The 27,908-nt window shown below is 37.6% G+C and overlaps 1 protein-coding gene across 2 annotated transcripts in view; it reads left to right on the top strand.

Moving 5' to 3' along the window:
* dlgap1b (discs, large (Drosophila) homolog-associated protein 1b) overlaps nt 1–27,908 on the top strand; it is an 87,048-nt gene that overhangs the window by 16,151 nt on the left and 42,989 nt on the right. For both annotated transcript variants that reach the window (XM_075452269.1, XM_075452268.1), the window contains exon 2: nt 13,721–13,806. The gene's annotated coding sequence lies outside the window, so the exon portion shown is untranslated. The remainder of the gene's footprint in view (nt 1–13,720; nt 13,807–27,908) is intronic.

Below are 27,908 nucleotides of genomic sequence, written 5' to 3'. Positions count from 1 at the left end.
CAAATCAGTTCCTAGGTTTTTGATTTTAGGCGATTTGGCGGTCATTGCTTGTTTACCTCAAACATTATGTGTTGATGGAAGTTTCTCTTTGAAAATATGGACAGCTTTGGCTTATTTTATTTTCATTTTGTACGTTATTTTGGTAAGGAGCTATGTCCATGTTCAACAGTTTGCACAAGTGAGTGTTTGCCTGATCTGTTTTTCTTTACATTTATGATTTTCTGTTAAGCCTGCTTTTGCAGCATACCTGTCTACATGCCTGTGTGGCATCTTTTACATACACTACGATGCTCGATGCAGGTGAGTGGGCACGCAAAAACGTTTCCAGTGTGGCACTTCATCAGCCCATCAGATTCTTCTCAAGTGATGACACTTACAATAGGTAGTGTCTACTAATACAACCACTGCACTTGCTGCCAACTATAACCTCCAACTTACTCGTCTCAAACACTCTGGCTCAGGTGGGTCTGTGCAGACAACATAGCATAATGGATTTACAGATTGTGTCATTATGCATTTATGTGAAAGTCTTAAAATGACCTGAGCTGACAGCAACACATGACATGTAACACTGTTATTTATTGAAAAGAGGGTGAAAGAGGCTGCTCTTTTTAATGTAAAAAGGGTACTTGAGGGCAACTAAAGGGCAGTCAAAAGTTTAAATTAAATTGTTGACTTCAACCACATAATATTTTACTGACTGATGAATCTGCTAATTATTTCCTTTTAATGTATTAATCATTTAGTCTTTGTACAGGAGTATCAGCATTACATTGCAGTTTACAGCTTAAAACTCCAATCATTATATTCACATCTTTGTCAAAATTTGCAACTTTTTTTTTTTTGCTTATTTCTAAATGAAAGCTGCAATTTTTATTAACATTTGGAGTCAAACTGTTCTATAGCATTACTCCTCTGCTATGTCAAGGTGCACCAGTGGCAAGAACAGGTATACTTGACAGAAAAACTAATTAAAAATACCCATCATTGACACTAGTAATGTTAAATACACTCATTGTATGTGCTATATGTACTTGTGCACGCACCAGGTTGAGTAGTATTCTGTCTAAGCCTTATTTTGTTAAACATGTGTAATCCCTTTAAATTCCCCTCTGATAGCCCGGCTACCTTCACTTCAGATTAGCTGAGGGAGAGATTAAAGAGAACGACACAAAGGGGACTCATTTCTGAATAATGAAAACCAGTTTCATCTACAATGGTGTGCTAGATTTGGAAAGTTCGAAAGTCTGTGCAACAAATGAAATACATATGGAGTGCAACGTTATATTTATAATCCTCAGCAGTCACTCTCCAAAAGCACATTTGCTAACACGCAATATGTGTTTTGCATTCATGCATCCAATCACCTGCATGTACTACAATGCACATGATTTATTTTCTCTTGGAGATGACCGTTGCATATCGGCAGAAATACTGCCATATAATATAACCTTCCTAAAGATAGATCTGTCTCTTTTTAGAGGTCCAAGCATCTTTTATTCCGATGAGCCATGTTTTTTTCATGAAGCTCTTTTCTTATGTAAGTGCGATCCCACGCTGTATTAGCTGTATAACTCTTGACTGTTGTCAACAATTACACTTAAGGTAGCAAGCTAATGGGAGATGATATATAGTGTGTACACACTGATTTGATGACTATACTTGCTTATGCGATTGCTTCAAAGAGCTAGCCAGTCTCAGACTGATGGATGGTGAATGTTTTGTCTGCAGGTTTGTGTTTCAGTTTCTGCACACAAATGTAAGTGTTGACTATATCTTTTTGTTTTTCAAAATGTTGCTGAATGTGGCAAAGGTTTGAGAGATGTCTTTGCAGTGATGCCTTGAATTTAAAAACGGAGGGGTTAGTCCATTATGGCTCAGCTGTGGTGGAACATCAGAGTTACACAAGGTCAGGTGTTTGGTCTTCTCCGCGGATGGTCAGCTTGTTTTCAGGTTTCGTGTTAAAGGTTATGCCTTGTTAATCCATTTGAAGCTATATTGTTGTATTTTCTGTTTGTTTAAAAAAAAAAACACACCTTTGCAAGTCATCTTTACAAGTTATGGAAAATTGAGACTTGACAAACCCACTACTTCTAATACATGGATTCATGAAGTCATTTCTACACCTGGGAAAATTCTTTATGAAAGGGTGTGCTGGCATGATGATATGAGGTGAGATTTCTTGTTCATTTCTTGTGGTCAAGTAATCACTTTAGTATCTTGAACTAAATGTATTTGTGGGAAGGGCAAATGTGCATTATTGCCTAATATTCTATATTATTTTGTGCTGTTGCTGGGACATAATCACTAAAAGATGTTATTACAGAATTCACATGAACTTCTTGTAAGTGTCTTTAGATATAACACAGCTCTACACTGTGAATTAGAAACAGAATTCAGTGGATTAGTTGGAGACACACATTAAAAGCAAATTTCAGAACAATGTAAACTCATATGCAGTTTATGAACAAAGTAAATTAAGGGGCCTCCGACAGGAGGTTGGATTACTTTTTCTTTATTTATGTTATCCATGTATTATGAAAAAGAGTTAAGAGACGACTGACTCTTGACTTTTCAATCTAGAAAATGTTGTCTGGAATTATTTACTTATACCATGTATTAATCCCAGCCAGTAGTAGTCTAGCTATCATGTGCCTCTACTCTTCAAAGGCTAAATGTTTCCTGACCAATTACTCATTTTGAGCATGCCCAAGCATTTGTCTTAGATCACTTTGGTTGTTATCATCCAGTATAAGGAACAATAAAAAAAACTATTTACTTTATATTGACTCAGTATTTGTATTCAAGCAAGTGTAAGACAGTACACACAGTACAGCTGCAGCTGGGATGGTGAGTCTCTGGCAGTGAATTAAAATGGAATAACATTAAGGTTCAAGTGAGCTGAGTGAAAGGAAGGTTATTGGGGAGAAGAAGCACGAATATATCGCCTTAAGCAAAATGATCTACTGTACAAAACGTGCAAGGTGGTGCAAAAATTATGCAAACAATGTTGCGTAACTTAGACAGTTTAACAAAGTAAAAGAACAGATTGTGATGCTTTAATAATCTGTGTGCTTTACAGTGGCGTGCGTGGTAGTTTAAACGAGCTACAAACATGAATCATTTTCAGATATTCTTTCCTTCACAGAGGAAGTTGTTTTTAATATTGTATGCAGTATTGTGAAAGAAAAAAATAATTAGCAAGAGCTGGAGCATAGCACTAGATTTTAGTCTCTGTGCCTCAAGCCCTGTAGTTTTATGCCTATATGCCCAATTTTCCCAAAGCATTTGTCACGCAACACCAGTTTGAACTGTATTGGATTTTGTGAAAAAGTCTTTTTTTCTTTTTTTTACCTTAAGAGGCAGCTGGGTGTTTTTGCAAGAATCACATTCACAGTCTCAAACAATCCATCAAGATAGTTTCAAGCTTATCTTTTTGTAGCAAAAGCAGTGTTTTCAGGCTAATTTGTATCCAGTAGTAACAGTTCTGGGTGGGTTTTACGTGTGTTGACACGCACCTCCCGAGGAGGTAAGCACAGACGGTGCGATAGGATCAGTCACACAACTGCAGAGTTATTTCTCAGCTCAGTCTTCAGTAAAACACATGATCATTTGATGTTTCTGCAAACCAGTAATACGTGCAATGTATGTTTTTTACTGGCGACTGGGATGATATTTTTCGTTTAGCTACGTATTTTGCCTGAACCCTAAGCTGATATTTTATTTTCTGTTATTTATGTTTTTCATTTGGTTCAGGTGATTTGCCGAGTTACTACTTTTTGTTTTGGTAGTAAAGGTTACATGTGGATGGAAAGATAGATTTCAAAGACCAGTTTATCCTTGACAGTGTATACCACCATGGCATGTTCAGCTTTATTAGACTGTATCAAGCCAGGCTGTGATGGCCTGTCAGTGCTATCTCAGAGAAATGTGAAATACATGCTATCAAGCACTTGAGACAGACAAATTGCTATCCTGTGAGTGTTAGTATATCCCGGTTTAACTATGAATCAAAGCAACGCAGATGTATTCCCTGTTTGATAAACATTCATTATCGTCCTCTCCTGTTTGTTACACGTGGACTTGCTTTCACAGAATCTGGACTACATTTGTCTTGAGAATTTCACAGACCTTGTTTTCTGTCCAACAATATCTCTCTTTTACATTTTTGTCAAATCTGTTTGCTCCATTGTTGATCCTCTGAGCGGTAGGATGCAGCTGTCTCTCTGTAGTAACTCATCCAAGTGACAATCTCGATGCTCATTCTGTCCCACTTGTTGTGGACGGCACGAGATTCGTTCTTTCTCCCTCTGTTTGGGTTTAACAGTATGTATTGTGATTGGTTCTGCTTGCTGCCTCACTCTATAGATGGAGCTCAGCGCACTTTCTGGCGCAGAAACGAGATTTCAGCCTCCTACAGTTTGGCAGGTTTTTATGAGACTTGATTTTTCCCTCTGTCAGCTGGTAAATTTATACAAAACAGTTCAGTTATGTAACTTTAAAACCATTTCTGGTTAAGAAATGATGTTGTCAAAATTACAAGTAAATTTTGGCCTCTGAAGCAGATGTTGCAGTTATGCAAGAAGTTTCAAGAAATTGCAGGTTTTTGCTGTTGTTATGAAAACAACTATTCTATCTCTCAGTTGCAAGGGGAAGTAAAAGGAAAGAAATACAGAAGAAAAGACTCACAATTAATTTTCACTTTCTTCTTTGTGCTTCAGTAAGGCTTTAAATATATTAGCTGTACATAAATTCAAACAAGCAGTTGATAAATTGTTCTTCCTTCCATAGGTTTGTACATTACTTGAGAAATTTGGCATTGCCCTTTAGGTTATTTATGAGATGAATATTGTCAAAATGAAAAAAGGTGGAATTGTAACAGATGACAGGAATGGCTCTATTTGGAAATAAGCAAGACCAACTGGGATGCATTTTTGGGGGAGCACAACTGCACTAAAATTAAAACCTGAAGTATGACTTTTCATTTTCATGACTTTTTTAAAGTGTAAACCATCCTTTCTTGAACTTTAATGCTATATAAAGCCTCGTTTCCACAGTCAGTACGGTTCGGGTCACTTCGTATCGGTACGGTACGGGTTGGGTCGTTTTGGGGTCAGCTTTGCGTTCCCACTGTACAAAGGGGTCCCTCAGGGGTGGGCGGAGTGCGTGCCAAAGCGTCCCAAGGGAACCGGTCCTGTGTGCTAGGTACCCCAAGCAGAAGGGTTACAAAAATGGTAACGGGTACCTTGGGACCGGTACGCTTTCTGAACCGACCCGTACCGGACTGCATAGTGGAAACAGGGCTCTAAGTTTCAACACATACAACACTGGTGTGGAAGTACTTCTGTGCCTCTGACGTATGAACTATCATTATTACTCCCTTCTAAAGGTATAAGACTATTTCTAGGCTCTTGGCAGAACTGTGAACCTTCCTCCACATCCTGCCTGAGCAGAGGGGGAGTAGATGTTCCTTGTCTGGGTCGTAATCTATCAGTAAAAGGGCAGGGATACTGACTAGGGGAGTCCCAGTAGAAAGAGCTGTGAGAATGCTAATCTGATCTTTGTCCTAAGGACAGCCTATGGGCTTAATGCAGTTATGAATTAATTCTGCTGAGCTGGTTTTAAACTGCCCTCCCTTTCGTGTCCGTTGCTTTTGTTTTGGCAAACCAATCTTTCTTCTCTGTATTCTTTTCTTGCTCTTCATTTCATAATTCACGCTTACAAGAATTTACCAGCAATTTACGAGCAAAAACTCTGCATTTATGTAGATGAAGTTTTAAAAAATGTATCCAAGTGCATTTAAATCTGAGTAGATTATGTCTGTCCGACTTCCCTTGTACATGACAACTGAGTTTTCTTTTTGAGTGTTAGTTACTCGCATAGTGTCACATAATTATACCCCGCAGTTTATACTGTACATCTATCTGGACATGGTGATGGTAACATTATGGGGTGAACTTGCACTGACTTCGCTGTTGCAATAGTTAAAATGCATTATTCAAAGCAATGTAATTTAAAAGTGGTTTTGATATATTTTAGTAAATATGAAATGGCCGTGCCTGGGTAAAATATACCCACTCACTGCATTGAATATTAAGTTTCATATGCTCATTAAGTTAATATCCACTGAAAACAGTTGCAATTGTTGAATAAGAATTACTCAGTTCTTACTCATTGGCTCTCATTACAGGTCAGAGAATAAAAATTAATTCCTTAAGTGTACTTGACTCGATTGTTAGTAGTATTTGGCATAAATCTTCTTATTTGAAGGATTAAAACCTGGAAATGGTTTATTTGTAATTTGAAGGCAAAACTAAACAAAAAAAAAAAAAAACAGTCAGGTGTACAAATTAAATTCATTATGAAAATACAAAGTTTAGTAATTAAGATTAGGAAGATAATGAGTCACACAACAGTCTACTGTCGCACTCATTACATTTTGTTCCTACAGATGATATATGTTTGAAAATGGATTATATGTATGTAGGGTCAGTAATTTTCTAAAGCAGGTGTACATGCAATAATTTTTTTTGCAAATATTAGTGCATAAAGAGGACATAGGGATTTTTTCCATGATGAGGCTTGCTGCTTAAATTTGCCCACATTGATTATTGTCAGAAAAACCAACAATTTAAAACTCAAGCAGCTGTTACAGGGCCCAGAATTTCAGCTAAACATCCACTCTTAGCAAAGGTTCTTGTCTCTACATGAGAAATATATATTTTTATTAGATTGTGCTTGTGACAGTGAAGCAGAGAATCGGTTTATGCACAGATTTCTTAATATGCAGTAAAAGGTTTTTAATGAGAAGGGGACAAAGGCGGAGAATTTCAGAGAGGCGATAAAGAAGAGATGACAAAGAGGCTAATCAGGGTGAGGAAAAAGTATCATGATACTGCCACCATCTCACTCATCATCACCCTTCTCTTTACCACTGAATCGTATCTCTCATTTCTTCAAAGCTCAGCTCTCTATTGTGCCACAGGGCAGATATAAACACTTAATGTATGACCCACAGTCTGTGTAGTTCTAAATTCTCTGAGATGTGTCTGTAAGGACAAGAAGAAAAGCCCTTTCAACTGTGTACTTTCTCTCTGCTATCATGTGTCCAGAGGTTTCAATCAGTCCTTTCACAACAAGAACTCAAAAAGAAATTAAATGATGTCCTGTGCATTGAACCACAGTTTGTTAATTGCCACAGGATTAGTTCACATTGATTTGACCTGATTGGAGTCCCAAGCTTGTGTTTCCACTTTATCACTAAGCACACCCCTCTGTCGAACTAGTATTTGCATGCTCCTCTCTCCCCAGCTTTTGCCAATCATTTAGAGCCCATGGCAGCTTTGCAAATTTGCATGAAATCACTGGCCTGGACTATAGTTGGATCTGCTGCTGCAGCACACATGCTACTCTTTGTTAATCAGATATCTTGCTGTTATTATCAAAGCACTGTGCTGTTGCGGTATAACAACGCTGATGCTCTGCCAAGTCCAGAAAATTGGCCTCCCGTTACCAAAAATGTTCTGTTAGATCATTGCTCCTATGATCACTGAGCACAAGTGAGCAACAGAGTCAGAGAAGGAGCAAGGAAAAGATGGGGAGAGATTGTCTTTAGGGCAAATAAAGTGAGGATATGAAGGAAAACCGATTATGTATGAGAGGGAACAAAAGAGTGGAAGTGAATGGGGGAGGGGAAGATCACAAATACAGTTTTGAGAGCAATATGCTTGAAGAGAGAGCAGTGGAGAGAAGATAAGGGAGACAGTTATGAATGCCGAGGCAGACAGAAATGGAGATGGACTGGAGCTATGACAAGACTGTTTTTTAACAGTGCACTCTGCTTCTGCCTCTCAAAGCTCAGACCTTGAAGGCAACTATATTCAGTTCAGTTTATAAGACTGTTCTATTTTCTGTTTCAGGGATATGTGGAAATGATACGTTTTATTGCTTTGAAGTTCAGATTAGTGTATACCTTGGCTTTTACAAAAGGAATAAACCCTCACAGATCTTGTGGGTAAGTGTAGTACATGCATTGGAGATGTGTCATCCACTCACTGGCAACACTTGATTTGAATTTTAGGGTCTTGCTACAAGTGAGGATTTCTAGGAGGGTAATCTCACAGTGAAAAATCTCTTATATAGGAAAATGGACTGCATATTATAGATATAGAAAGATTTCTTGAATTTCTTTATTCAATCAGAGTTGTCAAAGGCAACTTAGAGGTTAACAAATCTGACAGGTGCTCAGCTTGTCTGATTCAACATTTTGTGGTCATATCGGTTTGGCAGTCAAGCTGTGTAAGAATTGTATAGAACGATTCTTTTGTTGCACATTGGTCACATTGGTATTCAATTCACTTCCAGGCTCAGTAACAGTCACACAGTCAGGAATAATGCACCATATGTCTCCATTATTCTTCCACTGCATTCGCAGTACAGGCCATCACCCTCCCTGCCAGGTTTTCAGCTCATATCTGATTATTTTGACTGCAATTCTTATGTATTTTATAGTAAAACCCATTATCTGATCTAATATAAACTGACAATGATGTCAGAAATACAAATTTGCAAAAAAAGATGATGACAAAAAGCATCACGTTTGTTTTTTTATACCTTCATTGTGCTTCTCCTGCACTCTGCAAAGGTTTGCTATCACTCGATTAGAGTGCTTACATTACCCCCATTTTTCTTTCTTTTAAACGTTAGACAGGGGTTTCCATCTGATCGGCACATAGGGTAGACGGTACATTCAGCATGTCCTTAGCATCATACATGGAGAGGCTCGTCGTATGTCCACTTCTTTAATTGGACTCTTTTCACTAGTGACAGTAGAGAAAAGTAAAAAAATGAATTTGTCTAATTACAAAACAGCTATTACATTGGTGTTTCACATTGGAACATAGAAGAATCAAAAAACTTAAATTTTCTGTTTATTCATTAGAACAAAATAAAAAAAAAACTCCCTTTTTCTTATGAATTGCAGGCTTGAAATGCAGGAGTGGATGTATAATGACACATTAGATTAAGTTGAAGAGGCAAAACATGAACTATATTGGGTTTGCTGTTTTTTGTTATTTATTATTTGCATTTTTCATACCTTACTTCTAGCTTCATCATAAAATATCCTGTTTTAACTCAAAGATGAGGGGGAAAAAGCTCAAATTAACAAAGCTTGCATCTAAGAGGGCAAACAGGCACTATATATATATTTTTTGCTTTGTTTTACAATAATAAAAAAGAAAATCACTCATTCTCAACAAATACAGTACGTGCACACATACACCGCCAAACACCTGCTTTTTAATAAATGACTACTTGTCATCAGTGTTTGCTTCTCACATTGCAGCACTGATAATTCATTAAGTGTGCCCTTTGGAAGTCTAAGCAACCAGGTGGGGTGCCATCAGCCCTTCCTCTTGCCTATGATTCACACCCCTCATTTCAATTGCAAATACTGTACACATCTCAGTGTCCTTGTAAAAACTCATTAAACAGCCAAGCAAACCAATGCTTACATGCCTGTTTCACAAGACATGTGTGCTTGAATATATATATATATATATATATATATATGAACATGGAATGTTTTCTGAGGAACAGAGGGAAAAAAAGACAGATTGCGGCAACAGATGAGTAGTTTAATCACCTCCAGTATTTTTCAAAATCTGGAATTATTTTACTCACACAGAGATTTGGTTGTTTTTTTAGAATCGGATTAGTGTGGTTTTTTTTCTGCAGATTCATGTTAACCTAAAAGTTTGCATGTATCACTGTGCTCATGCTTTTTTTTCTTCTACGTATTGCACCAGCATAGTCTTCAGCATTTTGAGATATGCTACATAATTTACATGTTAAAAAAAGCCCAAATATAAAAAGTTTGGTCAGAGCAAGGAACTGCTATGTCGTCATTTTCTGAAGAGTTGTCAGTTCAAAGTAGCTTGAGACGGCCTGAGTCATCACTTGTTTATATGTAAGCGTGCGTGTGCATGGAAGGGAGAGGGGAAAGGTTAGACGTTCAGTGGACTGGCAAAGCTAAATCTAAATCCTCCTTTTTCCTGTCAATAATTCTCAGCTTTTCACAGCCTCTCTAATCCTCTTTCTCACGCAATTCACCTCTATCTATCACCAGTGTGTCTGTATGCCTCAAACAATCAGGCAAAAGTGCACAACCAATCTGTTTCTTTGTGTGTATGTGCATCTGTGTGAGTGTGACTTTCGGTCTACTGATTTTGGTTGTGTGTGTTTCTTTGTGCCGTCTGCTGGCAGATAAGAGACCACACAATAACTTCTGAGTTGATGTTATGAGCTCTTGCTCCACAAATTCAATTTTTGTCCAAAATAAGCACCAACACCAGATCTGCTACTGACTGGTGTGAAGTCATGCTGCTGTGAAAATGTGACAAAGCATGAAGGTAATCACTGCTGAAGTTTGAATAATGGTTCTGTATAATAGATCTGTGATACATAGTGTGGAGATTATGCATCTTGCTGGCCAGGCAGGCAGCCAGCTGGTGCTGATGCTGACTCAGTGCAAGCATAGCTGGGCTGGAGGGGTTAATGCAGTAAGGCCGCAGGCTGATCCACAGCCCAACCTCATCGGCCGAAACTTCAAAGGATACCCAGATAGTCTAAATCGCCATCTCCTCCGGTCCATGCTCCGCAGAACGCTTCCCCTCCCTCTCCTCCTCCTCGCTAGTGCTTGGGTCAAAGTCAGCCTCATCTTTTAAGTATCACTCACCTCATTGATTGTGCTTTAAGAGATTCATGAATACGGAGCAGGCTATTTTGCTATCACACTTCATCATAAGAAGGTTCTTTCTGACAGGGAAAAAAGTTTTCTCTTGCTTGCTCAGTTCACATTTCATTTCCTCTCATTTTTTCCCTTTGTGTTTCTGCTTAGATTTCGCTGTTTCTTTTTGCCATCTCATGCCTATATTTTAAAATGCACTGCGATCCTAGGCCTCTCATATTTTGGGTAGGTCACAGTCATTTCTGCTTTTGATTATTCACTGGGAACGGCTGAATTATTTAGATTGAAGTTAATTAGTTAGATGCTGTGCTGCGGTTGACAGGACATGTCCCGGTCAGATTTAAAAAAAAAAAAAAAAAAAAAAAAAGAATTTGAAGGATATGGAAAAGGCGATGTCTTTGATATTTTTGTAAGGAAATGTTTTAGTTTCCTTGTCCTTTACTTCTTACTTTGACAGAGATCAATGGCATTGTTACCTAAAAAGCTGAATTAGACAACAATGGGTCTGATTTATTTATGTTTTTCCCTTGGTTGTTCGCGCACTCATGAATACATACAGTATGTTTATCCGTTTAACAACCCAGCCCGCCTCCCATCTCTGTTCCTGTACCTGTGTTTAAGTGGTGTGTTTGTGTTTTGCACCCCAGCCGAGTGTGAAATTGAAATTCTTCCCCTGAAGAGGTGATATGATTGACAGAGAGGAGAGAGCACATGGACTGCAAAATTTCATGTTTTACTCAAGTCGGTGTGATTTTTTTCATTTTCAACTTTAAGTGTCTCACATGAAGATGATGATAATATTTACCTTACAATATTACATGTAATATATTATTCCACAGTATTCATACGGGACAGTTTTACAGCATGATGTAAAAGGTTAATTTCTTAAACATTCTTCCCAGGAAGTGCAGGGTCTCCTATCTGCAATTTGAGTGGTTCTGAAACAGGTTTCCATCTAATTCTCTCTCATTATAAAACATAAAAAAATCTTAGACTCTAATTTTGATCAATTATAAGGGATTACGGGGTTCAAGGGGTTAAGGGATTTTAAACATCTAGTGAATTGCTAAAAGAAACAATCAACACAGAGTGTAAGCTTTATAACAAAACAGTAATTACATTGTGTAAAATGTAAATTAAAAGCAGAATGCAGTAATGAGCATTTTCGTTATATTTAACTGAAGGGTTGACAAAAGCCAATTACTAAATGTTTAAATGAATAAATGTTACTTTTTTTTGCTCATTTGCTTGCAGCAACAGAGTTTTAAAAAGGCTGAGACAGGTGCATGTTTACCAGTGTGTTGTATCACCCTGACTTTAACACCATGCTGCGAGTTACCAGTTGAATGTGCCTGTGATTTTTTTTCTATTTTTTTTCTGAACTGTTGCTTGAGGATGTCTTTAGAAGTGTTTCTGAGCCACTGCAGTCATTTTCACTGCAGAACCATGTCTGTTGACACATCACTGCTGTTCTATACGGTTTTTCATCCTTGTTCTTTGCATACAGCGATTTCTCCAGGTTCTCTGCATATGTTAATGATATTATCTACCACGCATGAGGAAATCCCCAAATTCCTTAACATTTTAAGCAAAAAAAACTTTGTTCTTGAATTGTTGAAGTAGTTGTCTACATTCAATAGCAGTTTACCTTTTAACGTAATTAATTGTGAGATGTTCCTTTCTTTTGTTGGCCTCGTCTTACTACAACCTGAATGTCCCGTCATCTTTTTCAAAGAAACATGAATAACGATTTTTTTATATATATTTGATGGATACATGGGCAACATTTCCTAAGTTCAAAGGCTAAGAAACTAAAGGTTTCAGTAAATGATTTTAGGTTTTCCATATAGCTTTTCTCTATAAGGTTTTTTGCTGGAAATAAAAACGAGAGCTTCTCAACAAATTTATAACATTTTGATATGTTGTCTTTGACATCATTTGCAAGTTTTGGAACCCAAAATTATATTTGATATCATCGGGTCTCTTTATGTACATATATATGTATATATATTTGCCATACCCTTTTTAAAGTATCCTGGCATCCTTGTCATATGAAAATGACCTGAAGCCCCCTAGAGAATTAGTGCCCTCCATCTGACCTGTGTGATTGTGTATGTGTTTGTGGAACATGGTCCAACCCAGCTCCACCTGGCGTGAGTTGGACAGACCACCATCTGTTCTGTGCCCCTACATTGAACTACCTGTCACCTTTTTAAAATTCTAGGAAAATGGATGCTTTCAAGAAACCTAATCTGCAAAGAGAATAATAATCAATCTGGTTCGGTCTCATGAGATACATCTCAGAGCTCAATTTGTCTTACATAAGCTGTTTTTGTGGGAGGAAAAAACTGAAATGACAGGCCACATATATAAGCTTTAGGTAGTAGGAGAAGGATGATCTGCTCTCATTTGTTACTGCAGCTTTTCTGCAGTAACGTATCATCGCAGTGAGACAAAGAATGGTTTCACTCTTTCCGAAAACACCTCAAGGACTTGATATGCTAGATTTTACTAAGTACAAATAGGCTTAAAATGAATTTTGCACATCCCCTCCCTTCTTTCCTTCTGTTTGTAGCTTCCCAGAAGACCCAGAAGACAGGGTTTAGTATCAAAACGAACATATTGGTTCTGTGATTTTTACAGCAAAACAAAACGGGGCTTAGTTTATTCTGTACATGCATTCTGATTATGTATAGTTCAGATCATTGAAGAATTAAGTTTTCTTCTTGGGTCAACAGAAATCGTTTTAGAAATTTGTCTTTTGAAGAATTGTGCTCTGAACCGTCCCCCAGCAATGAAAATGAAATGAAACCTCCAGCCTGGAGTGAGTATACAAAAAGAGCAGAGAGCAACAACACAGCGTGAGCACATGGCACATGGACCAGCATGTTACCCACAAGGGCACCATAGGAGTGTTTTGATGTGTTTGCTGAATTCTTAACCACTGACTCCATTTCTATTCAATTCAAGGTGGAGAAATGAGTGCGCCCAGGCGATTATGAGTGTGGAATTGAGCACAGGAGAGAAAAGATGCCGAAGATGAAACAATAAAGAAGGTAAGCTACACTCTGTCACGGATCACTTGCAACATAGGCTGTGCAGCGGCACAGCAATGTGAAGAAGTACAATGACATACAATGTCAAATTTGTTAAGTCTGCACACTCGTAATTCACCTCTGACATTTTGAGTGCATCCTTCTGTGAGCAGTTATAACCTTATTGTGCGCCCTTGTTTGAAACACATCTGTCAAGGTTGACAGGCTACCATCAGTGGCAGCCGAAATGAGACGGAGAGACACAAAGGCAGCGTAGAGAATCACACCGGGGGTGAGTTGTAAGGAAAAGAGGGATGATGAAAAGATACAGAAATGAAACGAAGAGAAAAGAGTGAAAAAAATTTCTCTGAGGCTCCCGGGGTAAAAAATATTTTTCTTGTTTGTGTAATGACAACTGGTGACGGAGCAGATGGAGGTGTTGAGATTAACTGTTAAAAAGTGCATCTAAATGCTTAATGGCAAGTAAAAGTACCCAACATGTTTTCTCTGCCAGGCATTAGCTTTAGCACTCTTGCAATGTTGTGCAGACAACAAACAGAAGGCCAGAGATTTTTCGAGGACACAAACTCATTTGTGGCAACATAATTGCTGTTTTGCTGCTTTTATTTGCCAATAATAGCCACATAATACATCCTTGATCCATGCAGTTCAGCGATGTTACATTTTGTTTCTAAAAACACAAAAGCAAAAAGACAGCTAGAGCAATGGCACAAAGGATGCAAAGGGCTGACCTTAAACCCAGTTGCATGTGACATATGACTTGAGGATTGCAGTTTCTGCAGTCATTTTCTATCCGATCTGCCTGAAAGATTAAGAAGAAGTACCCAAATCCAGATGTTTAAAGCATGTGGAGCTTGACAGAAGACCTTTTGCAAATGATTAGTTGAAAGACATTTCAGTTTTGGAAATTTAATGAATTTAAAATATTCAGTCTTCAGTTTAATAGAGAAGTTTAAGATATAGCTTGATGGGAAAAATGTGTTCACAACACAGTAAAATTAAGTGGAACTTAATGTTATTTAAAGTTTGGAAAATGTATTTATATTCACAGTCCACACTTCATTCTATTGCTTACTTACTTGTGCTATTAAAAAAAGATAAGTTCTGACTGGCTTCTTAGGAAAAGTTTAATTGTACCACTGCAACAGCATAGTTACCAACTCAATAAAAAAACATCTTTTATCATCTCATCTTGAAACTTCACCTCCATCGTCCATGAAATGTAAGAGGTGCGAAGCTGCAGCACAACCCAAACTCAGTAAGTTCTTATCGTTACATCCTTTTGTTAACATGTCAGTTTGCCATAGAAAAGTTAGATCAGTGACAATGGAAAATAATGCAGACAGAGACTAGAACTGAGAGTAGAGACTAACTGTCCAATCTATAATTAGCTATAACTCATTACTGTAAGGAAAAGCATGCAGTGGGACAATTTAGACAGCACTTTTATCTATTTATCTGTTTATTTTTGCTGAATTGTGATCAATTCTGCAGTGTTGAGGAAGACTGCATCAGCCTGGTCTTTATTTGAACTTTTGAAGAAGTGTACGGTGATACTCCACCTGTGACTCATAAAAATGAGCTAAACATGATTCTGTTTTGTACATTGAATTGAAAAGTAAATGTGTAAGCTGTCATGAGCATTGCAAAATACAGCAGCACGCTGTGAGATGACAATGGACAAATGATGCAGCTGTACCGCCCATCATATTTAATTGATGGTGTAAAATGACAGCTGTGAAGCAAGGTTGTCTCATTTTATTAGTGCCTGTTGCTCCCATATCAGGTGGGAGGAACTGAGAAACGAACAGAAAAGACTAGAGTCAAATATGAAAAAGTAACAGTCCATTTGTATATGAGGTATATTGTATCTGCTCCCTTTTTGTTATAAAGCTTATAAAGATTAAAGTGAGAACAGGGTTTTATGAAGGTTTAAATGCACAGTTTAGGAATTTTCTGTAAAAAAAAAAAAAAAAAAATTGCATTCGATTTTTTTTTTAACAGAAATCTGAATATTGGACAGTGACGGCTTCAAAATTCTTGTTTTGTCTTCCTCACATATTAGAATCTATTAGAGGATTAGTTTTGTATGTTGGTGCTTTAAACTGCTGGACAATAAAACAGTATTCAACACATTTTAAGCAATGAAATGCTCTATGATTAATGCATAAACAGTTTATCCATCAATAAAGATATGAATGTTACTATTTATGTTCTACTGAAGTTTTATTAAAAGGAAATTTTGTTTACTTGTAAATAGCCGAACAGATGTCATGAAGCTTCCCCAGTTGATGACTTGTATGTACTGGCTTTTTTAATGCCAATTGATCTTGGTGTCCAAACAATTCCTTTAAAATCTTTAAGTTGATCCAATATACTGACTGGTCTCGCCAAGATAAATCAAGTTTCTCCTATCTTAGACTCTCTTCATTAGCTCTCTGTTAAATTTAGGATTGAATTTAAGATTGTTTCTTATCACATATAAAGCACTTAATGGCCAAGCTCCCTACTACCTTACAGATCTAATCGTTTTTTATTACCCCACAAGAACCCTTTAGTCTCAGAGTGCTGGTTATTCCCTGAATTTCCAAGACCGGAATAGGAGGCAGAGTCTTTCGTTTTCAGGCTTCTCTCCTGTGGCTTCCAGTTTGGTTACAGGATTTAGACGTCCTAATATATGCAGCACATATATATATATATACATATCTATATAGATATATAGATATAATTGTATTTATATATGTATACATATATTTGTGCGATTGAAATTAGAAAATGAAAGGATCTGAATCCAGGACATACTGTGGAAAAATGTCTTTTCTTCTTGAATTTTTCCACAGTAAATCTGTGTGTTCATAATATTTCAGCTGCTGTGGCTACATTAGAAAGGAAACTATGAATCTGCATTGACTAGATCATGTATGATTTCACATGGGATCCAATTTCTTGTGCAGCCCTTCTATGCAAGCCAACCATGAACCTTAAGGCCAAAGGCTTCTGCCAGAAAGCTGGATTTACAGAAAGTGCAGCTTACCATATGAAAACATATCGTTTCTTTGGCTTGAGTCATTACTGAAGGCTATTTGAAAAAAGCAATGTTCTTTTACAAACAAATTCTAAGCCAGTGTGTATCAGACGGGAGGATATGCAGAGTGTGGGTAAATTGATAGTCACAGAATTCCTTTTGTGCAGTTTTTAATTGTAATCTCTCTATTAGTATTTTTATTTTTTTCAGCTTCTAAAATCTTGATGTTACACTGTCGAAGCCACATTTTTTGTTGAAAACACAACAGATACTTAGTGGTCAGGAAATGAGAAAAGCTTGATGAATCATCAAATAACAGAAAAAGGTTGTAGATTAGGCAGAAGGAAAAGTGATTAGACATTCATATTGATATTCAGTACATTGACAGCTTGGATGTGTGGGATTGTCATGTCATGCTACATCACTCAAACACTTATGATTTAAAAATCACAGATAAATAATTCTACTTATAATTATTCTTTGTAGACTGCATGGCACGAAGAGGTTGAAAATACACATTGGTATAATTGGGCTTCAGTGTATGATGCAGATTCTGCAGCCTTGTACAACTACTAAAAAATAGCGTAGTGCATAGGAATACAAAAAAGTATGATAAACAACATCTGAGAAGTAGTATTTCTAAACTGTTCAAGCTTTTAACAACTCTTGCTTTTTTTAAATGCTTTTTTACTAGGACATTAATGAGGTCTACTTTAGATGGAGCACTTGGCAATGCTAAAAATGTTTTATCTTCAAACATCCACAGTTCAGTAATTCATAATGACACATCTGCAAACTTCAATTAAAGCCTTTTTCTCTACCTTTCAAAGTCTAATTTAAGATGATATCTCTGTTCTGCATTGGGACCCCTCGACTTTGGTTCTCATCTTGAGCTATGCCCACGATATCTAATAAACAAAAAGTTATTGTTCTTAAATGTAATGTGTGTCGCCTCAGTATAGCAGTAAATTGGAATCTGTTATCTGTGGGTACCTGAACAAATTATTAAGTGGGAAGCTAATTTAACTTGCTCAATGAGCAGCACATTTCACAGCTCATTTGGCTGCTCATAAAACTCTAAACCGTAAATCACATTTTAGACTCAGTGCTTCGTTTCAAATTCAAACACTTAACTGCTGCTTTGTTTCAAGTTCAAAGACTTGCTTTCAGTTATGGGCACAAGGATTTAGTATGCTAAATTAAGGAATAAGCTGTGTGATTTAAAAGATTTTTACAGTTCAAATATCCATGAAAATGAATGATATTCAAGTCATACTTTAGAAAAACCCATATGGTATTTTGAGCATTGTGGAAAATATGACTTTTACCAACTGCTTTAGACCCTGCAGCGAATATTTGACTCCAGGTTAGGCTGTTAAAGCTATGGTAGGTAATCCTAGAGAGCTAGCAAGAGAGCTAGCAAGATTCGAAAGTGTCCACTCCTCTAAGCTCCACCCCCCCCTCCCCATTCCGTCAGTGCTTCATCCAAAGCCGGTGGAACCGCATGCGCACATGGAGCAGGGAGCCGGCAGAGGGGGGCGTAGGCAGAAAGCAGAGGCATCTGATTGGTTTTTTGTAGGCGACCACTCCGAGATCAGCGGGACGCTGATCTCGGATTGGTCAGCTTTTTCTCAGTCCTGCAGCTGCCACAGAGGTCTGATTATTTTCGTCCCTTTTTCTAAATACATCTTGTATAGATTTCTCTCAGGATAGACGGACCATTTCACCCAGTATTACAAAATGTGTTTCTGAACAGGATTACCAACCATGTCTTTAAGTGTGAATCCTCTTTGTTTTACCATGAAAGAGGAGAACTTACTAAATGTTTCTGAGTGAAGATTGTTTAACAGGAATGACTCTGAGAAAAATCTTTGACACAATAATATACATTTAATTAAGCTTTGGTGATCAAATTACACGTTAAGTATTATTAATTTTACTGTTAGAATATTGGCTCATTTTATTCTGAGATAGATGACTCACAGATGACTTGATTTCTCTTTTGTGTCTTTAAGTTAGTTTTCTCTCTTTTCAAAGACGACATTTATCAGAAATGTATCTGCACTGAATGGCATTAATTGTTAAGCACCTTAGCACATCAGTCTTCAGTCCTTGATAGACTTTGGCTGAGCTTAGGTTGACAGGAGACATAACGTCCATTTTGCTGACATAATCCCTAGACTCCATTAAGTTAAGAATTTACATGCCCTCTCGGTGTCGCCAACTTCTGATGAGCGATTTGCTGGGAGCTAGCTACTAACCATGGGCCCTCAGCAATCGTCTGGTCTGACACCTGTTCTCTGTGCAGGCAGCTCGTCTGGTTTAGGATCAAATCTCCAAAGTGTGCAGGAACGGCTGGAATAATGCCTCCCAACCTCTGTGTGTGTCTCCTGTGTATGTCCATGGGGCTGTATCTGTATTTGTGATTGCTTGTCTTGTGCATGTGCGTGTCGCAATGGATATGCTTCCACCAGCACTTATGCGAGAAGACAGTGGGTTAGACCCAACCCTCCCCCGCTCCCTCCTGCTATGGTGGATCTCACTCCGAGATCTATCAAGCGGCTGTTGAGATGTTCTCGATGTGACAAGACCCCTACAGTAAAGTAGAGACAAGTCATCAAGCTTTCTCTCATGTTTTCACCCAAATACCTTCCAATACTACTCTGTGACCTCTGCGCTAACAAGTTAAGCGCACAGCTTTGGAGAGGAGGAGCAGATGTATTATCGCATCAAAACAGCTACTGTCTATTATTATTTCATCATCTGTAGTTGCTTCCCAAAAGAAGCACTTGAATATGAGTTTGTGTAGTTTTTTTTTTTTTTTTTTTTTTGTTGAAACAAGTGTTTTTTGCCACTTAGTGCAAAAAGGCTGCTGACTCAGTAGCCAAGAACTGTTTGACCTGCTGGAAAACACAGAAAAAGCATCTAAAATGGTGAAGAGCTGTTGTGCAATCAACTGTAGCAGAAGATTCAGACAGAAGATGGCTTTACTTTTTTTGCAAAATTCTAAAAAGTAAAGAAGAGAGCCAAATGGATATCTGCCACTAACAGAGACGACAAGAATCCCGGCTTGGAAACGTGGATTTGCAATGGATACTTGGTGTCCGTTATGTTAGATTTCTAAGTAAAATCTATTTTTTTTCAACATTACGACTAACCATGACGAGCTATTTTGCATCCTTACCATTTTTTTATTTTTTTTTGCCCCACTGGGGATGAATAAAGCATTTTTCTATTCTATTCTATTCTATTTATAGTCCCTGAAACTGCATCAAGGATTTTGTATTTGCTGGAAAAACATCTGTAACAGTGCTTCTTTTGATCTACATTTTGGATTAGGGTTAGATTTTAACTAGCCTTCACGACTTTAGAGGAACAATAGCACGCCTATTCTGCAAGCAATATTTGTACAGAAAGTGACCTAATGTTTAAAGTTTGCTCCAAATATGTTCAAATTAAGTATCACTGGTGTTTTGACGAAAGGTTAAATCACACTTGTAACCTGCTTTTGCAATCCTTATCCCCTACTTTATAAAACAGATATTCTCCTTATGTTGTAAATTGAGACCCTTAAAGGTGGGGTATGAGATGTTTTCTGGAGCATTTTTTATCATATTGTCTGAAAACCTCCTCACGACCCCATTGCACCCACTAAAATAGAATGTTTGGAAATAAAAATTAATATTTTAGTCCATTGTAGAGGGTGTAGCAAGAGGAAATGTCTGGCCAATAGAAGTAATGATGAGAGTTACTTCTATTGGATTCTGACATGCCAATCAACCGTCAGCCCCCCTCCCCCCTGCGCGTTCACAGACTCGTGACTCGTTCATGTGTATTGAAGGCGTGGTTTCGAGGGGTGGGCTGATGGGAGAGGCAAGGTTGTGTATTTTCAAAAATATAGCTTGCAGGAACCGTTTTTTCCAAGATCTCATACCCCACCTTTAATTTAAGTTTATATTAATTTGTAAAACTCTCCAATCTTATGAGAAGCAAAGGTAGCCATGTTGAATGTTTTGCCGCTCAGGGGCCACCCATTCATGCACTCAAGGCATGTCTGGAGACCAGTGATGTAGATACTTAATCTCTATTTCTATTGGTCCTTATTTATCAATTATCAATTATTATCATTATCAATACAATGTTTACTCTGCACATTCTGTCTAATAAAATTTGTTTTGTATTGTACAGCAAAGGATATTTAGTAGGTATTTTGACTACATTAGCTAAAAGCATATTAACACATTAGCTGTGTGCACTTATGATCTGCTCTGTTTCCTGACATGTAATTAACTGCAGAGCCAGTTACTTGAAATCACCTGACACTGGCTGCCTCTGGCCATAGTTTGATGCTAATGCTGCCTGACAGTGGCCAGTGATTACACTGTGCATACTGTACAATCAAAGAGCATGCGCATAACCTGATTTTTACTGCAGTGACTGTATCTGTAATCTGTATGTTTGGAAGTCACGTAACACCATGCATCTCATTTTGAATAGGTGAGGTGTGAATTAAAATTAACAGTAAGACAAACAGAGAGGCGGCTGAATATCCACACAGTTTGTTTAGTAAATTTTAATTGTTTGTGCTCATTTTATTTGTGCTGCTCTCAAGAAGCTGCATGGCTGGAAATAGGGCTCATAACTAAGTTACACTCATATTATCAGCTGCAAGTGTATGAACGCAGCAGAAATGCCACACCTGGAAGCCTCACACTGATATAATAGCAGCATGAGCAACTTTTTCTCATGAGGGTCATGGAGTTGATAGATGAGGACACTATGTGCTATGTATCGTATTCACAGAGATGCACACACACAGGCTCTCCAGAGTTGATTTAGTTCTCACCGTTGCAGCACTGCATTGCTCTCTTGCACATTGTCCAGAATAAGGTGGCCCTGATTTTATGGCTCTTAAGAGAGAATGTAACATTATTACTCTGTATGAGCACAGATAGAAATGCCTATCCAAACACAGTCAGAGGCTTTTTACCAGATAATTTATTCACTTGTGTGTTGGCAGGCTCAGAATATATTTATGACTGTGGTCTTGTCCCACTTTGAGTTGTGATAAAAATGCATTGAGGCTCTTCATTTCCATGCTACATAGGTACACTTAGAAACAGTTCAGGATTAATAGTGAAAATATAGCTGACAAAGAAAAAAAGAAATTCAATAAATGTAAGTAGAATAACTTCTCACGAGTAGCCACCAAAGCAGCTTCAGTGCTTGGCATCTCAAAGGGGAACACCAGTTTTTCCAAAAGGTATTCCCTCATTTTTATTTATTTATTTATTCATTTTTTTATGCTGTAGATTGATGCAGTCTAAATTGCACATTTTTCATTTCATTTTTTACATTTTCAAAATTATACAAATAACATCACTATCTCTGTCTCTGACATTTCTATCTTCTACAAAATGGACAGGAGTGGTTTTGGTCATTTTTCACAATTTTCCTGCATGCCCTGTGGTTATATGAAGATATAAAGCATAAGAAATGGCGACTTCTGCGTCTGTCCACACATATGATCCCAAAGCAGTTGCCACATATGATTTCTCATTAGCTGGGGGTGAAAACACATTGTTTTTTTCACCAGAAAATCCATTTGTTTCCATGGCGATGCTGTCCTCTCCTGTCCAATTTCCTTTGCCGCTTTTTGTGGATAGCTCTATTGAACTTTATTAAGGAAAAAAGAGAAGCAAGCAATAAAATAATAACCCCTCGTACTTTTCATTATCATGATTTGTGGAAATGGATTAGTTTGAAAGGCTCAAAATGACATTTTATACGGCATTATCATTTTCTAAAACGGCTTTTGGGAAACATCAGTTAGACTTTATGTGTATATCTCTCGTATTTTTATCCAGTTTGTTTAGATCAACTTGTTAAAAAAATCTAGCCATGGTAAACAAAAACAAAATCCTTGCTGACAGTATTTAATATAGTTTTCTACCAGAAGGAATTTAAACAAGACCCAGAGAGCCTCTTTTATAAAGACAGTGTTTTGTTCAGATAATGTTTTTTTTATTAGAAAGTTTGCGAAAAGACTTGATTTATCTTGAATTTTTGCATCTTTAGCGCTCAACCAGTCGATCTAATTTTTAATAAAACCTTAGATTGTTGCTCTGAGAGACCACATGGATGCCTTTTAGAAGTAATTTTTTCATATCTAACTGTGAATGTAACCTTTAACGTGAAATAAAAAAGAAGCGATCTGAGCTGCCATCGTTCTTCTGGATTTCCACTGTGATCATGATGGCTTCAACCTTAAGCCATACAAAAAGCAATGTCGGCAGAGTTCTTGGCCTTTTGTTATGGAGTCAAAGCCTCATGTCAGAGCCATTCAGTGGAATCCTTTTATTCTTTAAAGATCAAGCGATTCCTGAATGAGTTCATTCATTTTAATGCAACTGGGGCAATAATGTTTTTCAATTTAGAAATCTTAGCGAACTCCCTGTTTTCATATTTCACATATTTTATTGCAATAATCTATAGATTCCTCATGAAATGTTCCTTTTTGATTTTCTTGGAAATAAACAAGCAAGATTAAATATTTAAAAGATTGTCATGAAAATGTTCACACTCGGTCGAGTGTGAGTCCAACCTATGAGGCTATAAATACAAATGATACCCGGAAATCGAGGCGCAGTCTGACAGACTTCCTGTGGGAGCTCTTTCCCACTGAGCCCAGCGCAGATATGCTTTGACGTGTGACTACAAATAAAGACTTCATTTTCACTTGAATTACTCCGGTCCGTTCTTGAGCTTCCAACTAAAAGAACCAAATAACAATACCTTTGTTAATTTGTTTACCATGCTCAAACAGACCTCATCACCAGAGAAATGTATCTTTGGAATGTGTTTGGCAGGTCCTCATCTGTAACTCAACACAGTCACTCCATTTTTCAGAAAGAGCCCTGACAGTCAGCCTAATTAGCTTGGTTGTGACAAAGGAATTGTCTTGTAGAAACCAGGAACACCCATCTGTCCATTAAGGCATGTCGCTTCATTAATACAGCCAATACAAAGAAACGTGATGATTTAATGTCAAAGTATATCAGTTAATGAAAAGTTTTTAAAAAATTGCTTTAAAGCTGTGCTGTGAATACAAGTTTTTCAGGTTTATTGATCAAATTACAAAACAGTTACTTAATACAGTGTTTTGAATAAAGCCTACATGAAATAGAAACATGTTGAGTAACCTGTCATACAGTAATGTTCTACCTCCTTATCTACCTTCAGGGTTTGTGCAAGTTCACACTTCACATGGACTAGTTCAAAGTTCAGCTCACACAGATTAAAACTGAATTAGGTCAAGTTCACAGTTCATCATTTAAAACTCTGAACTAAGCCCTAAAATAAACAAGTTCATGTTCATTTCTTATTAGAGCTTCTTCCAGCTACCTTTGGGTGAGGAGCAGGGTAAACCCTGGACAGCTCACCAGTACTTCACAGAGACAAATGAGACATATAAACATGCACGCTCACACTCACTCCCAAGATTGATCTAAAATCACTAATTAAAACTCTGCATGTTTTGACTGTCGGAGGCAACCACAGTACCTGTAGTGAAGTCACAAGAAGAACATGCAAACTCCATACAGAAAGGCCTGAATTTAGATTCAAACTGTTCTGATGCAACACACGACCATGCAATACCTGTGTGAAGTCATTTATTATCCTTCACATTCTGCTTGCATGCCTCACTAACACCCTCATAGCTCTTTTCTGAACCCTGCGTTGTTTCAGTACTCCAATTTTTGCCATCTGTTGTGGGAATGTTGCTGCAAGGAAGTTTGTTCAATGTCACAATGAGAGCTGCACACACTTTTCATGCATCAGTTAAAAACTGCCTTATTAATTTCAAAATCCACAGAAATTATAAACGGCACTCATGAACACTCTCATCGTAACACAATCATGCACAACTATGTTTTACTCGCGAGTTTTGAAACATCTTTGTTTTAAAATCTGTGTGTCAGGCCTGCTGAAAGCATTGTGTTTCCATCAGTTTCCCATTGATTTTGTCAATATTGTATGAAAGGTAGCACACAAACCAAAGGCAATGCTTTGAGATTTTCCTTACCATGCTGTCTTGCTACAGCCAGTGAGAAAAATCAAGTGATACTGTCATCAATCATTTAACAGCCATTTTAACAGCAGGACGTTAAAGTTGAAAGCTCTCCTGACATCCTTAAAAGCTACCACTACATCATTTCATCGAAACAAAGCTGTCAGCAGCTGTTTGTCCCCTGACTGTGTTTAAAATGTTGCAAAACATCATTGTCCTGGGATTTTTCTTTTCAAAGTCACTGTTCAGATATTCCAAATGACAGTATCCTCTCTACCACTGTTATTTCTTCACCAACTCTTCTGTGTCTGTGTTTGAGATAGATTTATAAGAACAAGGAAGTCTCATTGAGAATGCTGTGAATGCTTCTCTAAGTGGCTCAGATTATCTGAACATACAGCAAGCAGAGGATCTATTATGTTCTTTATTGCTCAGTATGTACAGGGGGCATTTTCTGTCACACTGATTTTTCCTCTCTGAAAAGTTAATTATCTTGTTTATTCCAGCCATTGCTCCTAATTTATCTTCATATGCTCAATTTATAAAGGTCCATTCTCCCAAATTACAGGAAAATAAGGAAAGTACGGTATCCCATCTAAATACTTTAGTGTTTTAACACCATAACAAGAGATTTCACGTTTGCAAGGACGGGATACCTGTTTCAAACTCAGTCATGTAAGATCTGTGAATCTTTTTTAAAGAATTGTTGGAACATTGTCTCAAGAAAGATGCCTTTCTGGCAAGCTTTTCAAATGTAATTTTTAAATCCTGAAGCCATAATGTGATTGGAGTAGAATTCAGCAGCAGCACAGGCATATCTGAAAACCTTAAAAATTTTTGTTTTATCATGACTTAACAGTCTATAGAGGGAACCCCAATCAAGCATACAGTGCTTTCAAACTTGTCGAGTTTGAAAGAGCTTGTTAAAAAAAAAATTCCACGCAAAGACACTAAATTGCCACTCATGAGAAAAAAATTATTTTTAAGTGTACAGTATCCTTTGCTTCTTATTCTGTATTTATGACAGCCTTAGACTGTAAATTCTTTATCCATACCAAAGGCAAAACTTCACTTACCAACTGGAAGTAAGGTGCTGTGCTCTTAAATTCATCTGATTCACAAACGCAGGAACAGTCACGTAAGATGAGCCACATCCCCTGAGATGATTTCTAACCACCATTTGAGGAGATTGGTAATGTTTTCGACCTTTAGGTTGAAAATCAAGGACAAGCTAGCTGTGTGGCCTCTTATGCTTCAGAGAAGCTCCATGACCAGTGACCTGCATCTTTCAGCCAGTTTGATGTCAATGGAGGAGACAGATGAACTGCAATCCATCCAGCAGATTTTCATTCTATCAGCAACAGAAGCTGCTACTGAGTTCTTACACTAAGACATATTGATTCTTCCGCTTCCTTTAAAGATGGTGTGCAATAAGTCAACGTTTGCTTTGCATTGTCATACCACATTTATCCACTTGCTTTAGTGAGCAAAGCTCAGGGTGATGTAAACGACATTAGGTATAGATTTGACCATTGTGAAGCTGCATCCCAGTTGGCTTTCTGTGGGAGAGGCTGAAGAAAAGAAAATTCTACTTTTATCTAATCAGAGCTGAAAGAAATTGGGCATCCAAAGAAAATGTAACCATCTTTGTTAATTGAGTACATCATTCACAGCCTTTTTTTTCCGTGTGTCTATAGTTTTAATATACAGACACTTTAAATGTTGGTACATTTTGTAGGTTTTAGAACCTATTCAAACTAAAAGGCACAAGTTGCTGGGGTATCTTGTTTTTCATCTGTGTGCTTGTTTATGCATGGGAATATTTGAATATTTGTTTCATTGAGTTCTGTTTATGTAACAGTAGGCCCGTACTGTAATTGGCCCATGGATATCCTGTAGCTATTAAGACTCCATTGATAGGCTTTTGTATTAAAAGAAACTGAAACATTACAAATTCGATGACACTTCAATTAACTTATGCAGCAAACTTTAGTTTAATTAGCCAGCTAGCTACAGCTAATGATACTAAGAACTGTTTTAAAAGCTAGAAAATAAAGTTAATTATCATAAACTTAATTTGGTCTTGTGCAGGAAAGGAATGTGAAGACATGGCAATTGGCTCATTAGCTGCCTGCATGGAAAGATCAATTAAAAAAAAAGTTAGCCCAATAGAAGGACAGAAATATTTTAATGCAACTTCAGAGGGGTCTGGCCAGTTGTCAATGTCCATTAAGGCAGGGTAACTTCACTAGACATGTAGACATCCAACGGGTTGGTCTGCTACTATGGACATGGATCATAATACATAACCACTGCAGTCTATGAGCACACATCACTGTAGACCCCACCTGACAGACGCAGTACAACCAGAAGATCTACTTGTTGAAAAACTGCGCTTTACAAGTTAGCAGCATCAAAATTCAGTATGTACATGCAGCCTGTCAACTACACTCTGTATTTGCATGTTTGTGTGTTTATGTGTATGTGTTGCTACCAGGCAGATAGCTCACATGACCCAACTTCCGTTTTTCTGCTTTAGTGCAGCACTGCAGACAGCTGTGCCACAAACACACTGCTGCAGATCACCGCGAGGGCCTTTTATTTAGGTCACATTCTGTGCTTCAGCAGTCAACAGAAGGGATATCTGTCAACTGCAATGAATACCTTTAGTTGGACTCCGCCCGCTTTTAAGATCTCTGCAAGAAGCGGACACTGTGCATGTTCTTGTAATTATGTAGTGTTTTCTTTATGTAAGTTTGCTCTTGTGGGTGTTTTGCAGATGGGGGTGGGGTGTGACCATGATGTTTTCCATTTTCACTCTTACAATAAAAGAGTAGCCTAATATATTAACTTAATTCTCTCCCCTGAGTCATTTAATCCTCTGCTTTAGACCATACAATGAAATTCCATGAATAATTGAAAAGTTTTTCAATTAATCCTGCACCCGGTTTACAGTCCAAGAAAATGATGAATTCATACACATAAATACACATTTGACCTACACTA

The sequence above is a fragment of the Odontesthes bonariensis genome, chromosome 20 (genome assembly GCF_027942865.1).
Source record: "Odontesthes bonariensis isolate fOdoBon6 chromosome 20, fOdoBon6.hap1, whole genome shotgun sequence".
Lineage (NCBI taxonomy): Eukaryota > Metazoa > Chordata > Actinopteri > Atheriniformes > Atherinopsidae > Odontesthes > Odontesthes bonariensis.
Note: the sequence above shows the minus strand (reverse complement) of the source record. Positions and strands in the feature narration are given on the sequence as shown.